Source organism: Sminthopsis crassicaudata, chromosome 1, assembly GCF_048593235.1.
Source record: "Sminthopsis crassicaudata isolate SCR6 chromosome 1, ASM4859323v1, whole genome shotgun sequence".
Classification (NCBI taxonomy): Eukaryota; Metazoa; Chordata; class Mammalia; order Dasyuromorphia; family Dasyuridae; genus Sminthopsis; species Sminthopsis crassicaudata.
The window spans coordinates 191,529,818-191,549,569 of NC_133617.1; positions in this window are offsets into that span (position 1 = coordinate 191,529,818).

Below are 19,752 nucleotides of genomic sequence, written 5' to 3' on the forward strand. Positions count from 1 at the left end.
CTTTGTTTTAAAAGCTTTAGCTTTTTATTTTCAAAATATATGCAATTTTTCAACATTGACCCTTGCAAAACTTTGGGTCCCCAATTTCCCCCTTCTTCTCCCCACCCCCTCCCTTAGATGGCAAGTAATCCAATACATGCTAAATGTGTTAAAAGATACGTTAAATCTAATATATGCATACATATTTATACAATTATCTTGCTGCCAAAAAAAATCAAATAAAAAAGGAAAAAAATGAGAAAGAAAATAAAATGCAAACAAACAACAACAAAAAAGTGAAAATACTATGTTGTGATCCACCCTCAGTTCCTACAGTACTCTCTCTGGGTGTAGATGGCTCTCTGGGTGTAGATCATTGGAACTGCCATGAATCATTTCATTGTTGAAAAGAGCCATATGCATCAGAATTGATCATCATATAATCTTGTTGTTGCCATGTACAATGATCTGATTTTGCTCATTTCACTTATCTGACGCTCACTTTCACCAGAAATTTCAGGTCTTTTATAAAGTATCATGCTTTCTGAATATATTCTTAGAGATGCTATTTAGTAAGAGTTATCTTAGACAATTATGCATCAAGAGCTGTGACTAGAGGAAACTCTTCTCTTTCTATTAAGGAAGTCAGGGGTTTCTGACCTGTCCAACTTTCTCCTGTAGCTGAACACAGGTCAAGCAGCTTGAGGTGGCAAACTAAAATTTCTTAAGCATTTAACTTGTATAAGAATTGTGCTACAGTTTTTTTATTAGGTTTCTATCTATCTCCATCTGTCTAATCAAGTTTTTGACTCCTAACTTCAAAGTTCTGTGGTTTTCATTGTGTAATTTTGCACAAGTGCTTTTGGTGAATAAATATTAAAGCAGAATTGACTGTATTTCTGTGGACCAAGTGAGAGCTTCAGACTTACTTTTTCCTGTCACCCCACCCTCAAGACTCTCTCCTTTTAAATATTTGTAACTAAGTATTAAGTAAGTAACTAGGTACATTAAAGTACATTGAATGATTCTGGTTGGCCATATTTCCCTCTTAAGATTCTAGGGGTTCTCCCTAGAGGTTATGGTATCTTTCTCTAATATGGTTGGTTTGAGCTTCCATTCCAGTGTGGTTGACTGGAGGTGATTAACTCCATAATTGCATTTAATCAATTAACATTGATTTATATTTACAAAAGAAGTTATTTTGATGATATAGCAAGAATTGAACATTTACCCCAACAACTAGGGACACACTTAGTCCTTGAGAGAGTGAATTTGAGAGAAGGTATTTCTGTTCCCTTCTTTATATCTCTAACATTTAATAGCAAACTTAAATGCTTCTTGATGTGAGTCTCAGCTAATGCTGGGTTGGGTTGTAGATTTTCTTCAATATTGGCTTAAGTAGTTGGAAAACCAGTAATGGACTATATTCCCAGAGAGTGAACTGAACTATCAAAGTTTCCAGGATCATATTCCTCTCTCCAGTGTCTCTTTTAGAGGCATTCTAGGCCATTAACAATTTGACTTTAACTTGTTTCTGGACTTTCATGATTCTGTAGGAGAAAGAAGCATGGGGAGAAGCAGACTTGGGGGAAGAAGGACAGAACAGACAACAGAAGCAACAGGAAGGCTATGAATGATCAGTTTTATGCTTGCTTCAAAATATAGAAGACCTGTGACCTTTCCTCTCATACTGTTCCCTCCGCTCAAAACAGATCATTCTCCTTTTCCAAGGCCAGCAAGTTTGGGGAAAAACCCTCACTAAGAGATTAATGTCTTATTGAAAGCCAGCTCCATAGTCAATCAAAGGCAGTTCCTCAAAGGGGTTTCCTCTGTTATGGACAAAAAATTGGAACCAGTTACAGAATGTTTGCTCATATTTTCTCCAAAGCAATTCCATTATATGTCATCATACCTTTTGAGAAACAGGTTTCCTGGACTCTTCCATAGGAGGGATTTGCATCAACTATTGCACACTGATCCCTTCCCCACTCTTCCCCCCATTAGGCTCCCCTTTCTTAGGATATGTACAGAGTTCCAAAAGGGAATCTGAAAGAGGAAGTCTTTTAGCAATTAGGGGGAGGGGAAGACTAGGAAAGGCCTTCTGCAGGAGAAGGAATTTGAACTGAGTCTTGAAGGAAACCAGGAAAACTAAGAGGCAGAGATGAGAGAGCTGAGAATTCCAGATAGAGAAACAAGAGGGTAAAAGTATGTATATAGAAGATGTAACATTTGAGGAACTACCAGTAGGTTGATGTATCTGGATTGTAATGAGAGCAGGAGAGTAAGATATTAGAAAGCTGAAGAGATAAGAAGAGGCCCAGTTATAAAAGGCTTTAAATGCCAGAGGACTTTATCTTTGATCCTGGAAGTTATAAGGAATCACTGGAGCTTACTGAGCAGGGGAGATAAGGCCTTAGCAGCTCAGTGGGGGATATATTGGAGAGGGGATATACTTGAGGCAAGGAGACCAATCAGAAGACCATTGCAATAATTCATGTGACAGGTCATGATATCTGAATTAGGGTTGTGGCTTGTGAATGGAAAGAAGGGAATCTATATAAGAGAGGTATTATAAAGGTTTATTTAAAATTTTTATTTTACATATTTTATTAGATTTATTTTTTAATTTTAATTGTTAATTTTAAAAATTTCAGTAGCATTTTATTTTTTCAATTACATGTGATGATAATTTTTGACATTTATTTTTGTAAGATTTTGAATTCCAAATTTTTTTTCTCCTTCTCTCTCCTCCCCAAGATAGCAAGCAATCTGATATAGGTTATACATGTACAATCATTTTAATCATATTTCCATATTAATCATGTTGTGAAAAAAATCAGAACAGAAGGATAAAACCATCAGGAAAAAAAAGCAAACAAAAAAGGTGAAATGTGGATGTGGATGGCATAGAAATAAGATTTGGCTGTTGATATGGGGAGAGTGAGATTGAGGAATCAGGGATGACATTAAAGTTATGGGCCTGGGTGACACTGAGGGTATGAACCTTGATGATTAGAAGGATAGTGGAATTCTTAATAGTAATAGTAAAATTCAGAAGAGTGAAAGGATGGGGGGGGAAGGGACAAGAGGGAAATGTAAATGAGTTCTATTCTGGTTGCATGTTGGAATTGTCTAGTGGACATCCAGTTTGTTGGAGATACAATTTGAGAGACAACTGCAGCTCTGCAGAAAGACTTGAAATTAATACTGAGATCTAAGAAACACTAAAACAAAGATCCTATAGTTAGTCAGTCAACAAGTATTCATTAAACATTGTGTTAAATGGTCAAAATAAAAAGAAAGAGAAAAGAACATTCATGCTCTCTAAGAATCCACACTCTAATGGGGAAGACAACATGCAAACATTATGTATAAGCTTTAGCTACAAACAGAATAATTTGGAAATTATCACTAGAGGAAGGACACTAGAATCAAAGGACATTTAAAAAGCTTCTTTTTATTTATTTTTATTTTTAATGGTATTTTATTTTTCCAAACACATGCAAAAATAGTTTTCAACATTCACCTTTGCAAAATCTTGTGTTCCACATCTTTCTTCTCCCCCCTTCCCCTTCCCTAAGACAGCAAGCAATCTGAAATAGGTTAAATGATGAAACATTTTTAAAATCATTTATTTATTTAATTTGTTGCCCAGTCACATTCACATTTTTTTTTACATCTGTTTTTAAGATTTTTGAGTTCTAGTTTCTCTTTCTTATCCCCATCCACAATTAAGAAATTACATGTGAAGTTATGTAAAACATTTCCATAAAAGTCAAGTTGTGACAGAAAACATAGATTTCCCCACCCTAATGAAAATAAAAACTCTTTTATTAATTAAGTTAAAAATAAAGATACACACACACACACACACACACACACACACACACACAGAAAATCAGTTCCTTCTCTAGGTATGGATAGGAGTTTTTCATCATAACTCTTTCAGAATAGTTGTGGATAATTCTGAAAATAACCGTCATTTACAGCTAGTCATCCCAGATCATTGCTATTGTTTTATATATAGTACATTTCACTTTGTTCATGGAGGACTTTCCAGGTATTTTTTTTTCCTGAGAGCATCAACAGCTGCATTTTTTCTAAACATATTTCCATCTTCATCATACTGCATAAGAAAAATCAAAACAAAAGAGGGGAAAAAAAAACATAAAGAAAAAAAAAAACCAAGCAAACAAACAACAAGAAAGGTGAAAATCCTATGCAGTTTCCATAGTTCTCTCTCTGGATGTGGATGGCACTTTCCATCACAAGTCTATCAGAATTGCGAAAAGTCTTTTTTAGAAAATGGTATTTTAGCAGGGATTTCAAGGAAGGCAAGGAAGATATCCAGGAGATATAGATGAGAGAGATGGGGGGGATACTCAGTGATAAGGCATGGAACTGGGAAATGAAGTATCTTGTATGAGGAAGAATAAGGAGGACTGTATCTCTGGATCATAGAGTATTTGAAAAAAAAGAAAGAGTAAGCTTGAACTGGTTATACTTTCATTACTTTCTAATTTTAATTCCTTTGTTAACTAACTCAAACCTACCCTCACCTCCACTCACAATCAAAGACTGCCAAAATCCAACCTTGGATTACTCCTATTCAAAAATCATCCTGAATAAAGGCCTGCTCTAAATGTGCTTTTTAATCTCACCTCATTTTTTACTACATTACAGCAAACATATGCTTCTCTAATTGATTCATTATCCCATTTTCCATAAAGATTGTGCTAAATATTCTTGTCTTCAAGCTTTCCCTTATACCAGCATCTCTCTACAACCTTCTCAGTTGAGGACCCCATTTTATATAGCATCAAAACAATTGATACTATTTGATGAGTTCCCTCTCATTTTTCAAAATCCTGATCTCCTGTCACCCATATTTCCTCCTTCATTCTCTCTTCCTTTATTCACATTTTAGATCAAGAAGTAGCAAACCTCTCTATGTGTATCTTTGATCTTCTTCCTTCCCAATTTATCCAGCAATTTGCCATCTCTATGATCCTTACCCTTTTTTTATCATAAACTTCTTATCTATTGACTCCTTCCTTGATGCATGTCTAATTTCTCCCCCATTAAAAAACAAACAAAAACTCCCCTCATTTGATCTGACCACCCCTGCTTCCCATCAACATCTCCCCCCCCCCTTTTGGCTGAATTCCTTGAGAAAGCCAATTATAATTGGTATGTTACTTCCTCTCTTTTCCTTTCAAAACCTTTTGCAATCTGGTTTATGACCTCATTCAACTGAAACTGTTCTCTCCAAAATCACTAATCATCTTTAAACTGACAAATCAAATGTTCTTTTTACCATATGAGATATTTATAAAATGCTTAGCACGTAGTGCCTGATACATGGTAGTTATTGTTTGTCCTTTGTTTTTGAAGAGAACCTATGACATGGGGCAATGTCTTGACTTGCACATGAATGGGATTTAAGTACAGCAGAATTGAGCAAAACCAGCAATTTCACTGGCGCTTCCAGAATCATTTGAAGTCCAGTGGAAGGACAAATGTCAAGATGGCAATGGGAGTACAAGAGATGACCTTGGCATTTTTGATGCCTTCATAAGCTCTTAGCGCTTTATAATGCCTGTTTCAACTGACTTAATGGCTGTTGGAATAAATTGTTTTATCTGCCCATTCCATTGAGAGAAATCTTCAAATGCTTTCAGTAGACATCCCCTTGAATCACTAATCAGTTTGAGGTATGTTGCTTACCCTTAACCTGGTTTAGCATGACTGCTGAGATGGTTTCTCCAAGAACATGGCAGCTCTTCCTGCTACAGCTTCTTGGTGCCACAAGTGAGAGTTGGGTGATAATTAGGAGTACCAAATGTGTATAAGTAACTCTGAAAAGGGCTATCACAGGTACTAATCCTCCTTGCACACCTCATAATCTCCCTGGAACATAACTATATCAATGCTTTATTGTTTTCCTCCTTCTCAATACTAATCCTCTTTGATCTCTATGCAGCATTTGACACTGCTCTCTCTATTCTCTAGGTTTTTATGACACAACTCTCTCCCAGGTCTCTTACATTTTTCTCAGTTTCCTCTGCTGATTTTTTTTGGCCATGTCATGCTCACTAGGCTTAAGAAAGAAATGAGAGATGGAGGAAATGGTGGTAATGAAGGAAAAAAAGAACAGCATGAGGGGTTATAAGGCATAATGAAAGATTGAAATTTGGCAAGGATGCGAGTCTAAGGTGGGGGTACTTTCTTTTAAGTGGATCGCCTGAGTCATTAACTCTTCCTCATTAGCAGGTACTAGGACATCATTTCAAAGTATACTACGTAACATATGGCTGAAAGCTGGCCCCTAGACTCCCATATGACTAACTGAAAGCAAGTAGAGAAGATGTGAGCAAGATTGAAATCTTGACCCCTCTATAAGCCAATTCAGTCTCAGCTACAAAAGAATGAACCTCTTTTCAGAATTGTCAAAGATTGGGTTGAGCTGCCTATGTCAAATATAGGCAGAGTGGCCATTTATTAGAGATTCTATGGAGGATAATTATGTTTCAGACAAGAAATAGACTTAATTTCCTTCCAATTTTGTGATTCTCTAATTCTATGAATAATAATACATTTCTGTAATTTCACCACACATAAGATCTTAGGAAATCCACTTATTTCCCACCCCTCCATACCCGTTTCCTTCTCTATAAAATGAGGGAATTTAGATTAGATAATTTCTAATAATGCTCCCAATAATAATAATAGATTTCTTCTTTTGGTATCATCTTTGTTTTCAATTCAACAGGCAACATACTTCTGAAGAATTAAATAATTTAAAGAAACAAAGTCGAGAGTAATTTAGAATGACAATAATTTAACATTAGATAACTGGATTTTTTTGATAGCTTAAGGGGGACCTATGAATAGTGCTCACTCCTATCACTTTGAGGAAGTCTTAAGAAAGGGAGCAATCTAACCCGTTAGTACTTTTGTACAATTTTGTTTAGAAATTGTCACAATCTTTCTTTCATTTTCTTTTTTTTATTTCTTCCTTTAAACTTAAATACAAAATAGCAAAAGAAAAAAAATTACCATGTACATAGCAGAACATGAGAGAATTCAAGATATAAAGCAATAGATTTTCATTTCAAGAAAGGCAATATAATAAATACTATACATTTTGTTCAGAACTGTCCATTTTTGTCTTCTTGTAAGTTTTCTTTTGTTCTCTGTCAAACATACACAATACATAGGCATCTATACATATACATAGGCATCTATAATCACATACATATATACACATTTGCATTCATATGCATCGGTGTAAGACTATACTATACTTGTTTTTCCTTTGCTTCTCTGACAGTGGATAAGTCCAATTTTTTCCATGTTTTTCTAAATCTACCAATATTCCAATCTTAAACTATTTAGTTATGTTACAATATTAATTAATATGGCTGACATTTAGTGTAGTTTCACTATTTTTCTCTTTTGACTAAATCTATTTTACCTTTAACTTTGAAATCATGATTATCACCCCTGCTTTTTTTAATCTAATAAATTCTACTCCTAATCTTTATTTTGTTTGTGTGTAACTCTTATTCCCTATCTCCCCTGACTCCTCTGCTTTACTTCTTTTTAAAAAATTTTAAAAATTAATTTTATAATTATAACATTTTTTTGACAGTATATATGCATGGGTAATTTTTTACAACATTATCCCTTGCACTCACTTCTGTTCCAAATTTTCCCTTCCTTCCCTCCACCCCCTCCCCTAGATGGCAGGCAATCCCATACATGTTAAATATGTTGTAGTATATCCTAGATGCAATATATGTGTGCAGAACCAAATTTTTTGTTTCACAGGAAGAATTGGATTCAGAAGGTAAAAATAATTTGGGAAGAAAAACAAAAATGCAAAGAGTTTACACTCATTTCCAGTGTTCCTTTTCTGGGTGTAGCTGATTCTGTCCATCATTGATCAATTGGAACTGAATTAGATCTTCTCTTTGTCGAAAATATCCAATTCTATCAGAATATATCCTCATACAGTATTGTTGTTGAAGTGTATAATAATCTCCTGGTTCTGCTCATTTCACTCAGCCATCAGTTCTTTGCATTCATCCTGCTGGTCATTTCTTACAGAGCAATAATATTCCATAACATTCATATGCCATAATTTACCCACCCATTCTCCAACTGATGGGCATCCGTTCATTTTCCAGTTTCCAGCCACCACAAAAAGGACTGCCACAAACATTTTGACACATACAAGTCCCTTTCCCTTCTTTAGTATTTCTTTGGGATATAAGCACAGTAGTCTCTGCTTTACTTCTACCCTCTAATTTGTTCTCCTATTACTTAGCCTACCACCACCACCCTACAAAGGATCCCTCCTTCCTTTCCTCCATCCTTTCCCTTGCCCTCTTGTTTCTATTTGAATTTATAAATCTTTTATAGATTTTCAAATATATGTCGGGTTCACTCTTTATCCCATTCCCATTAATCTACACCTTACTATACCCCCACCTTTTATATTCCCTCACTTTCTTATTTCTTTATAAATTTAGAAGACTTTTATTCCCTTCTAAATATATGTTGTACTCTCTTTAACCTGCATCTGATATGAGTAGTATCCTCTTTCAAAATCCTTTTTTTTTCTCTCCTCCTCCCTATCCCCTTAGCCTCTTATTTCTTTCTGAATTTAGAAAACTTTTATACCCTTCTAGATATATATACAAATATATATAAAAATATACATATGTGTGTATATTGTTCCCTGTTAACCCATTCTCAATGAAAGCAAGATTCTAGAACTACTTACTCCTCCTTCCTCCATCTAATTCCTCTAGATCAGTGCTTCATCTCACACCACATTTGTATAAGTTAATTACTCTTTACTTTTTTCTACATGGTTTTACTTTTTTAGAATCACATTGTACTCATTTTACCCCATTCTTTTTTTCAAACTTCTTAATTGCTAATGATAAGCTTACTGTTTACATTTCCAAGTATAAAATGGTATTTAATAAGAATATCTTGTAATTAGTCTTTGATGTTTACCTTTTATTTCTATTGAATCTTGTATGCAAATTTTCTATTAAGTTCAGGTCTTTTTGCAAGAAAATCCTGAAAATCATTGAATATCCCTTTTTTTCTGTTTAGAATTATGCTTCACTTTACTGATGATATTTTTAAGCCAAAACCTCAGTCTTCTGCTCTTCAATATATAGTGTTCCAAGACTTATGTTCTCTCAGTTTAGTTGCTGCTAGATCTTATGCAATTCTAATTGAGGTGTCACTGTATTTGAATTGCTTTTTTCTTGTTGTTCATAACATTTTCTTCTTGAGCTGGGAGGAGGGGTTCTTAATTTGACTATGTTATTCCTGTTTTCTTTATAGGATCTCCTTCAGGTGGTGATAGGTGGATTTTTATCTATTTCTATTTCCCCCTTATTCTAACACTTCAGGATAATTTTCTTTAATTATTTTTTGAATTCTTATATTAAGATTATTTTTTTTAATCATAGCTTTTAGGTAATCTAAATAAATCTTAGGTTTTCTCTTCTTGATCTGTTCTCCAGATCAGTTATTTTTCTTATGATCTGTTTCCCATTCTCTTCTGTTTTTTCATTTTTATATTTTGTTTTATTGTTTCTTGGTCTCTTTTAACTTTGCCGGCTTTCCCTTCCCAAAACTAATTTTCAAGAAGGCATTTTCTTCCTTAAGATTCTGACTCTCGTTTTGTATTAATTGACTTTCTTTTCATAATCTTGTTTTATTTGCATTGTTTTTTTATTTTAAAAAATTTCCTCAATCTCTTTCATTTGAATTTTAAAGTCTTTTTAAAAAGTTTTTCTTTGAATTCTTTTTGGGCAGGTGACCAGTTGACATTACCCTTTGGTATAAGAGAGACTTTTTTTGCTGTTGTTCTTTCAGGACCCTCTTCTGAGGAAGAACCTTACTTTTTTCTAGTCCCAAAGTCACTTTCTATGATTGGGTTCTTTCTCCTTTGCCTGATCATTTAAAAAAAGAAATTATAGCAACTAGTTATTGTAATCACCCCTAGACTTGAGATATGGGGGATGGTACCTCTGACCTCAGGTTCTCCTTCATTTCGTCCTTCTAGATCAGAACCAAAACCAAGAACTCTGCCTTCCTGTAAGTGCCCATAGCCAGCAGCATACCAACTCCCACTGATTTTACACTCACCAGGCATGTGCTGGTTCCTTCTCACCCAGGGCTGCATCTCAGTTGCAAGGCAGGGCTTAACATCCCTTATCAAACAGAGGTCCCTTCAATTTTTCCTCACTCAGATGTCAGTTCCAGGAGGTGAAAATTCCTGTGGCTGGGACAGAGGCTATCTTCAGCTTAACTAGCCCCAAACTTACTGCTTCCTGTTTCAGTGGAGCTAGCCTGGGGGTGTTTACACTTAACTCCGGGCAAATTTACAATCTGGTATCTTTCTTCTGATCTTCTCCTGTTGAGCCAGAAGGACCACAATTGTCCCCCAACTCTTATTTATTCTTAATCACTCTTATGTTTGCACTGAAATGCTATTTTGTTTTCTTTGTGGTGGAAATCTGGAGAGCTTGGAATTTTCTGACCTACTCTGCCATTTTCCTAGAATTCTTTCCCCCAATTTATTTTTTAAAAGACTGTTTAGGGAGGGGAGGATTTATGGATAATATCTTTCATGGGTCCCTAAATACTACTGTGATTAATTTGGGTAGCAGGTGCACCCATGATTCTCTAGGTTATAGATTAGCACTAGGGCTCAATTATTCTGCTATTTGGAGGTGTGTAAATCCCCACCTATAAAGATTTGCCTAAACCCAAACTAGAAGTATTGTCTCTCTATAGCCTTGAAATTGCCATAAATTGGACTTAGTACCAGACTTGGCTGATGGTGTTTGCCCATTAAATTTGGTTGACAAATTAAATACCCAAGGTTATATGAAGTCAAGTGCTAGAACAATCTTTCTTTCTCTCATTTTTTTTTTCTTGTCCCATGATGAGAAGTTATATTCCAGAGTAAAACTGAACCAGAGCATTTGGAGATCCCTTAAGACCATCTGAAAGGTCACTTTTCTTCTGAAATAAAGGATCTACTGCTGTAGAATGGTTCAAGTATAATTTTTATTAAAACTAAAACATTATAATGATAATCTAATTTTTAAAAGGCATTTAACCACACAATATGTATTAAACATTGTGCTAAGCACTAGAGATCCTAAAAAAAAGTGAAAACAATCTCCTTCCTTCAATGTACTCAGACTAGTTAAGAAAAAAGAGAAATTTAAGTGTAATTATATAATTAGCTCATTCTTTCCCTCCTTGGATTTGATTGGTTGAGCTTTAGTGGGTATAACTTCCCGAATGTTACAGTGAGATGAAACTTCCTGCTCTAAAGAGAGAACAGTCATAACCATGAAGTCTACAGTGAATTTCTGTTTACCAACACTAGCCACATGTTTAGTGTTCTTCATACACTACATTCTTTCTCCTACATCCGGACTTTTGCACTGTCTGTCCCTCATGCCTGAAATGCATTTCTACCTCACATCTCTTGGAATCCCTAATTTTGTTTGAAGTTCAGCTCAAGTCCTACCTTCTACATGAAGGCTTTCCTGACTGATTCTCAATTCCTTTTCTCTGCCAAAATTACCTTTGCATTTATTTTTATAATGTAACACCAGCATCAATAACCTCCGCCACAGACTATTGCCATTATTAGGATATCTTTAAGGGGTGATCAAGTCTTTGATTTACCATGTAACTATGTTTCTTTGAGGAATCTGTGAGGAGACTGAGAATTTTGGAGGGGCCGTTAATTGTGATGGCTGAAAAGAGGACAGAGAAAAGGGATGAAACAAACTTACTTACTGAGAGAATTAGGTTCAATTGGCACCATGAGAAGAAACATGAGAGAATTCTTGAGAAAAGACTGTTGTATTTTAAGATAAATGAATAGTGGAATTCTATTTATAGAATTTGGAAATTAACAGTGCTAGTAATATTTAAAGGTTAATACAGCTATAATCTTTTTTTTTTAATGAATGGGATAAACCCATATCCTAATTGTGACTTGAGACTTTGCAATAACAAGTTAAGCTATAGCTAAAAGCTTCAGATATTCAATTATCTTAGATAAATTTACATTCCCCTCCTGTGTCCCCTACCCCTCACCTTTTCAATAGCATTAAGTTCCTAATATAGTAAAAAAAAAAGTGTGTCATTGACTTGTATTCTTTGTTTGTGGGGTACATTTTTAGTCTCTAGCATTAGGATATAAAGCTGGATTTCAGCTAATGGGCAAAAAAGGTCAGAAGGGGGTGGGGGCTTCTGAATTAGGGTCTATATAATCCAGTTTTTGCAGCTTGTACTTTGTACTCTTCTACTAAGGATACCTTGTCTGTTGGGAGCTGCCTTTTCTTGCAAAACCATAATAAATCCTTTTTGTTTTTTACCTTAAGGGTCTCTGATTTTAATTTGGGTAAAGGTCGCTGTCCCACACACAAGCAAGCTTTGTACAGGATATAATGAAGAGGAAAAACTGTTAATTAATAATGTAATTAGTAACCTTGATGCTTATTTAAATCTACAAGATCAGAGAATTTGATTTAGAGAGGGGTGAGCTTATGGGAAAACATAATCTAGGGCAAGGGCTCAGAGCCAATTAGTTAATTAAATGAGAGAGGTGATGTAATTTGAGCAATTAATAAGAAAATATCAAAACATGTTTCTTGTTTGCCTTATAGCCTAGAATAATAAGGAATAAGAAAAAAATGTGTTAATAGTACATAGTAAGAAGGTGATCAACCCCACCTAAGCTACATATGAGATGTCACCCTCTAAAATCTTTACTACAATATATGGAAATAAAAGCAAATAAATGGTACAGTGAATGGAGTGTCTGGTCTAGATCTAGCCTCATATATTTACTAGTTGGGTGAAAGTTGCCAAATCATTTAATCTCTATTTGCCTCAGTTTTCTTATCTGTAAAATGGAGAGAATAATAGCACCTCCCTCTCAGAATTGCAGAGATCAGTTGAGATAATAATGGTAAAAAAGAATTGTGCTGGCATGTAGTTAAGTATTGTATAAATGTTCCTATAATAGATGTACAAATATATACATATATGTGCATATATATATATATATATATATATATATATATATATATATATATATAAATCCACATATACATACATCATTTAGGTGACAGTGAGTAAAGCACTGAGTCTGGAATTCAGGAAGACTAGTTCAAATTTAGCCTCAGACCCTTACTAACTGTATGATCTTAGTCAAGTCAATTAACTCTGTTGATTTCAATTTCTTCATCTATAAAATGAATTGGAGAAAGAAACGGTAAATTATTCTGGTATCTTTGCCAAGAAAACCACAAATGGGGTCACAAATAGACATGACTGAAAAAAAAACTGAACAAAAATATATATGTATATTTCTATACACATGCATATATATAGTTGTTATACACACATCTATCTATCTTTCTATTTATTTCTTTATCTATTGATCCATCTATCTATCCCAATTTGACTCCTTTGATAGCATAGGGCAGGGACTATTTCAATTTTATATTTTGTTTCCCCAACCTTAGCACAGTGCCTGGCACATAATAGGTCTTCAACAAATACTTGTTGATTTATTGATTTACTAAGCCTGTTGTTGGATCCAGAAGAAGCCTTTACACTCTATCTGGGAGTTTCCATAGCAGTTTGGAAGAGAGCTTGGGCTAGAGATGGGAGAAAGTGGTTTGCATATAACAGTGCACTTTAATGAACTGAATTGAAGTAAATGAAATTGAAGAGACACAGTAGGACTCTGAGACTGAGTTAAAAAAAATGAGGTAAAACAATGAGATGATTGATACCAGTTCCAATGATTTTGTGATGAAGAGAGCCATCTACACCCAGAGAGAGGACTGTGGGAACTGAATGTGGATCACAACATTATATCCTCACTCTATTTGATATTGTTTGCTTGAATTTTCTTTCTTACTCATTTTCTTTCCTTTTTGATCTGACTTTTCTTGTGCAGCAAAAGAATTGTATAAATATTTTTTACACATATCGGATTTAACATATATTTTTAACATTGCTTGCCATCTAGGGGAGGGAATGGGGGAAAGAAGGGGAAAATCTGAAACACAAGGATCAATGTTGAAAAATTATCTGTGCATATGTTTTGAAAATTAAAAGCCTAAAAAAAGTTTAACAACTAAAAGAAAAAAAATGAGGCAACATAGTGTAATAGAATGAGCATCTGACTCAGGGTTGAAAGGCTTGATTATCTAAAACAATCTAGAACATAGTACCTTGCACATAGTAGGTGCTTCATAGATTGGTGTTGAATAAACTGTTTTCAAATATTTCTTCTAGTACTAGGATGGTTCTCTATATATTGTTTGTAGTCTATCATCCAGAAATTGTCCTGATACTATATTTATGTTAAATTATATATTATACAGGTAGAAAAAGACTAATTAGCATTGATAAAAAAAATTAGCCTTTGAGTCATGAAGATTTAACATATACTGACTTTGAGACCATGGGGCAAATTACCTAACCCTTCAATTCTCAGACAATTCTCTGAGACTGTAAATTAAAGAATGATTGCCAACATACATTTGTAGAGGTACTTTTCTCATATAGAATTCCTTATGTGATGAAAATTCCAGGTCCAATTCACTTGTATGCATACAAGTGTGCTTTATTAATATACTCCATTTATGTTTGTTTATTTTTTCTTGTGTTTAGGAGTGTCTGGACCCCAAAAGAATAAAGTGCTCAGTTCTAACACAAGCATTTTCTACCAAGTATGAAAAAAAATGAGTTCCTCCTATGAATAATTGGTCCACATACTTAGAGGTATTTAATTTTATTATAGTAACTTATTGCCTAGTTGTTTAATACACTGTCTTCAGGCTCAGTCCCAACCTCAGCCCATTCTTGATATTTGAAAAGTTATCCCATCCACCCCCACCCTAGAACACCTGGCTAGTTATGCAATAGCACACACAGGGAAAAATCCCTTTTATGGTCTCTATTGGTAATTCAAAATATTTTATTTGGCATAATATTTCAGAAACATTCTAGCATCACTCGCTTAAATGGTTCCATTTACCATTTAAGTAAGGTACATTCAGGCACTCAGGACCATGGCTCCTGAGCATACTGAACAAACTCCATTTGCCTCATGTTTTATTATATACCCAAGGAGAACATCAACTAGCAATTAGCACATGAAACCTGGCACTGAACTTTGTTACCTAAACCAAGCAAAGCAAAAAGAGCTTTAGGGATTTTCATCAATAAGCTTAATAGGCAGCCTAAAGCATGCTAGGTGGGTGAAGGTTATTATAGCATCCCTGAAATGAGAGATGGAAGGGTATTGAGTCTTAAATTAGAAAGGCCATCTTCTTGGAATCTAGCTAGAATGCATTTATATTTGCTCACAATAGCATTTTTAGCAAGCCTGATCTACACTGCAGTGCTTTGTAGAAACACTATACTTTTAAAAGATAAAAATGAATGAGATTTGTTAATTAAAATAGAGGCAGCAAAAAAATTGAATTTTATACAAACAAGTTAGTTATTAAAATACTTAGTTTATATTAATAACATTCCTGACCTCAAAAATTTATAATTTAATAGGGATAACACAATTAGCATAGATAACTATAGATATCATAGATAATAATATATATAATGAGTTCTGTGTGTGCTAAGTTTGGAACAAATCAGTAGAGTGAAATTTGGATTTGACATCAGAAGACTTGGGTTCAAGTTTCAACTTTGTGGATCAATAGACAATGCTTAAACTCCTTGAACTTCAGTTTCCTGATCTGCAAAATGTTGAGGTTGTATTAGATGATCTTTAAGGTTGTTTCCAACCCTAATTCCTATAGATTTCCCAGCATAAAGTCCAGAGGGAAGGTCATTACTGGGAGAAAAAAAGTGACATACAAACCAAAAATGTCGATTAAAGAAAAACAGGGATTATGCAAGGATTCATTAAAGATGACTTGAAATGTCTTCTTTGTTTATGCAAAGCTTTGGAGTAGGTAAATGTTGCAGGGGATAGAACCCCTGTCCTGACCAGAAGAAGACTTGAATTAAATTTAACCTGAAACACTTACTAGCTAAATGATCCTCGCACTTAGTCACTTAATGTTGCTTGCCTTAGTTTCTTCATCTGTAAAATGGGTATTATAATAATAACAACTACTTCTCAAATGAGATAATAATTATAGTGTTTAGCATAATATCTGGAATATAGCATTATGTGATTGTTAGCTATTTATTATTTTTGTTTTTGTTATCTGAGATAGATAACACAGTCAATATCAGTGGAACTGTTATGTAGACAAAATATGATTTCAAGATGATGGCTAGTTATATAAATAAGCATTATATCTCTTTTGCTGCCAACATGGTGGTTTGCCCACTGTTAGCAATTTAAAAAATGTTTTCTAAATGGAATTGCATCTTACTGGCTTAGGACTAACCTTACTTGGTTTGTCTTTCCTCCCTGCCTGGCATCCTGCTCTGCCTAAATGATAACTCATGCTTATAGCAATTAAAGATTTACAAAGCACCTTCTTCACAATGTTGCTTGGAAGTAGAAATTCCTATCTCAATTCCATAAGCATTTATTAAGCACCTAATGTATGTAAGATATTGCCAAAAAGCAACACCAACTAACCAATACCCTTCTCTCAGGGAGTTTACATTATTAAAAGAATTTAACATGTAAACAGATAAATGAATATGGTATGAGAGGGATTAATGAAATACAAGAAATGTTGGGGCTGGGATGCAAACCTAGTTCTCAGATATATATTTGGTTATCTATATTAGATTTATGGAGACTTGGATTTAAGTTCTATTTCTGATACCTACTCTGTCTTTCTCACCCTTGGAAATTTACTTACTGAGCTCTCCAGGCAACTCTTATAAGTTGCAGAGAAAGGGCCAACAAAGAATTCCCCTTACCAATGAAACCACAGCCTCTGGGTCATTCCAGTCATTGTAAAAAGTCCCATTAGTCTAAGCACCTCACATTTCTTTCTATTCCCTGTGGTGGAAGTCCAGGCTTGAGGATCATTTTGTGTTTTTCTTTGCTTTATGGGTTGCCTTGGCCAAAGAATGTTACTTAGTGGCTATGTATTTGAGTCTAGTATTGCAAATGGATGATGAGTTGAAGCCGGGGGAAAAGAAATTAGAGTGTATTTGGGAAATTTCACAATGCTTTTATTGATTCCAAGCCCTTCTTTTGTGAAAACTGGTCTTTTCAACATAGATATGTATGTTTTCCTGGAAACGTTGCAAAGCTGTGAACCTTTATGGATGATCCAAAGAGTAATGGAGAGAGGCATGATAAGGGTAATAAGGTAATAGATCATATGTGCTTCAGAAGTAGGTAAAGGAACGTAGAGAATGTATATGGCAGAAAGGGGCCTGTTTTGGTTTTCTATTTGTATTCTGGGACTTGATTGTAGTGTTTTTAATATAGCGATCACTTAATAAATGTCCTTACATTTATTCTGTTCTGGATATGTGTACTGATCACCCAGTTCTATGAATTACTCATTCAACTATACATTATGGTCCTGAAATTAGACATTTCTGTTATACTTCATTTTTCCTGAGTGGATAGTGGGGCATTATAGAATTTATTTAAGAGCCTCTGTAATGTTTTGGCCTTTTTGATAGAATCAGTTCATTCTCACTTATAAGCAGGCTCTCATAATTTACAGGGAATCTTTTCATTTGAACTTTGCATTGGACATTCTCCATAACAGCAGTAAAATTTTTTGATAAGTAATATTTCTTGGTTTTGTGTTTTTTTGATATTAGTAATTATAGGCCTATCAAATAATTTTTCCATTGTTACAACTTTCAAGGAATCTTATGTGATTTTTGACATATGTTTTAAAATATTCTCATATATAACATTTCAAAATATCTTATTGAAGGAGAGTACTTAAAATGGAATTTTGCCCTACTAGATTAAATGTGTTTTTAATAATCAATGAAAAATGATCATGATGGAATATGAGCTCCCTTAGAAATTATTGTTAGGTAAAGACTAAAAACTATATGATTTTAAAGAAGTAATTTGCTAAAATATTATTTGTGAAACCCTGATTCTTCCCTTCACATTTTTGTCAAGTATATAATGTATATATACACACATAAACATGTATATATATATATGTGTGTGTGTATATATAATACACATTATATATGCACAAATATAAAATTCTCTTAAATATCTTTTTAAAGTCAATTAATTTTTATTTTATTTTTCTCAATTACATGTAAATAAATTTTTAAAACATTTTGAGTTACAAATTCTCTCCCTCCCTCCTTCCCCTCTCCTCTCATTGAGAAAGTGAGCAATTTAATATAAATTATATATGTGCAGTTATGCAAAGCATTTTATGTTGCAGAAGAAAACACAGACCAAAGCCCCCACTCCACAATAAAAAGAAAGAAAAAAATGTATGCTTCAATTTGCATTCAGCTTCCGTTAGTTCCTTCTCTAGAGGTAAATAGCATTTTTCATCATAAGCCTTTTGCAATTTTCTTGGATCATTATGTTATTGAAAATAACTAAGTTATTCACAGTTGATCATTGTACAACATTGCTATGACTATGCTCAATGTTTTCTTTATTCTGTTCACTTTGCTTTGCATCATTTCATGTAATTCTTCTCAGCTTTTTCTGAAAATATCCTGCTCATCATTTCTTTTTTTATTATAGCTTATAAAACTTATATTATATTATAAAAATAGTATGACAGAATATATGCATGGGTAATTTTTCAATATTGTCCCTTGCAATCACTTCTGTTCCAACTTTTTCCTTCCTTCCCTCCACCCTCTTCCCTAGATGGCAGGCAGTCTCATACATGTTAAACATGTTAAAGTATATCTTAATACAATATATGTATACATAATTATACAGTTCTCTTGTTGCACAAGAAAAATCAGATTTAGAAAGGTAAAAATAACCTGGAAAGAAAAACAAAAATGCAAACAGTCCACATTCATTTCCCAGTGTTCTTTCTCTGGATGTAGCTAGTTCTGTTCATCACTGATCCATTGGAACTGAATTGGATCTTCTCATTGCCAAAGATAGCCACTTCCATCAGAACTGATCCTCATACAGTGTCATTGTTGAAGTGTATAATGATCTCCTGGTCCTGCTCACCTGCTCATTTCACTTAGCATCAGTTTATGTAAGTCTCTCCAAGACTCTCTGTATTCATCCTGCTGGTCATTTCTTACAGAACAATAATATTCTATAATATTCATATACCACAATTTATCCAATCATTCTCCAATTGATGGGTATCCATTCAATTTCCATTTTCTATCCACTGTGAAAAGGGCTGCCACAAACATTCTTGCACATACAGGTCCCTTTCCCTTCTTTATCATCTCTTTGGGATATAAGCCCAGTAGTAAGACTGCTGGATCGAAGGATATGCACATCTTGATAACTTTTTGCTGCTCATCATTTTTTAAAGCACAATAATATCCCATCACGTTCATATACCATACCTCCTTCAGCCATTCTCCAATTAATGGACATCCCTTCAATTTCCAATCCTTTGTCACCATAAAAAAAGTTGCCATAAACATTTTTGTACACATAGGTCTTTTTCCTTTTTTTTTTTTATCCCCTCAGATCCAGCAGTAGTATTACTGGGTTATCACACAATTTTATTACACTTTAGTTCTAAGTTACTCTCCAGAACAGTTCTAAAT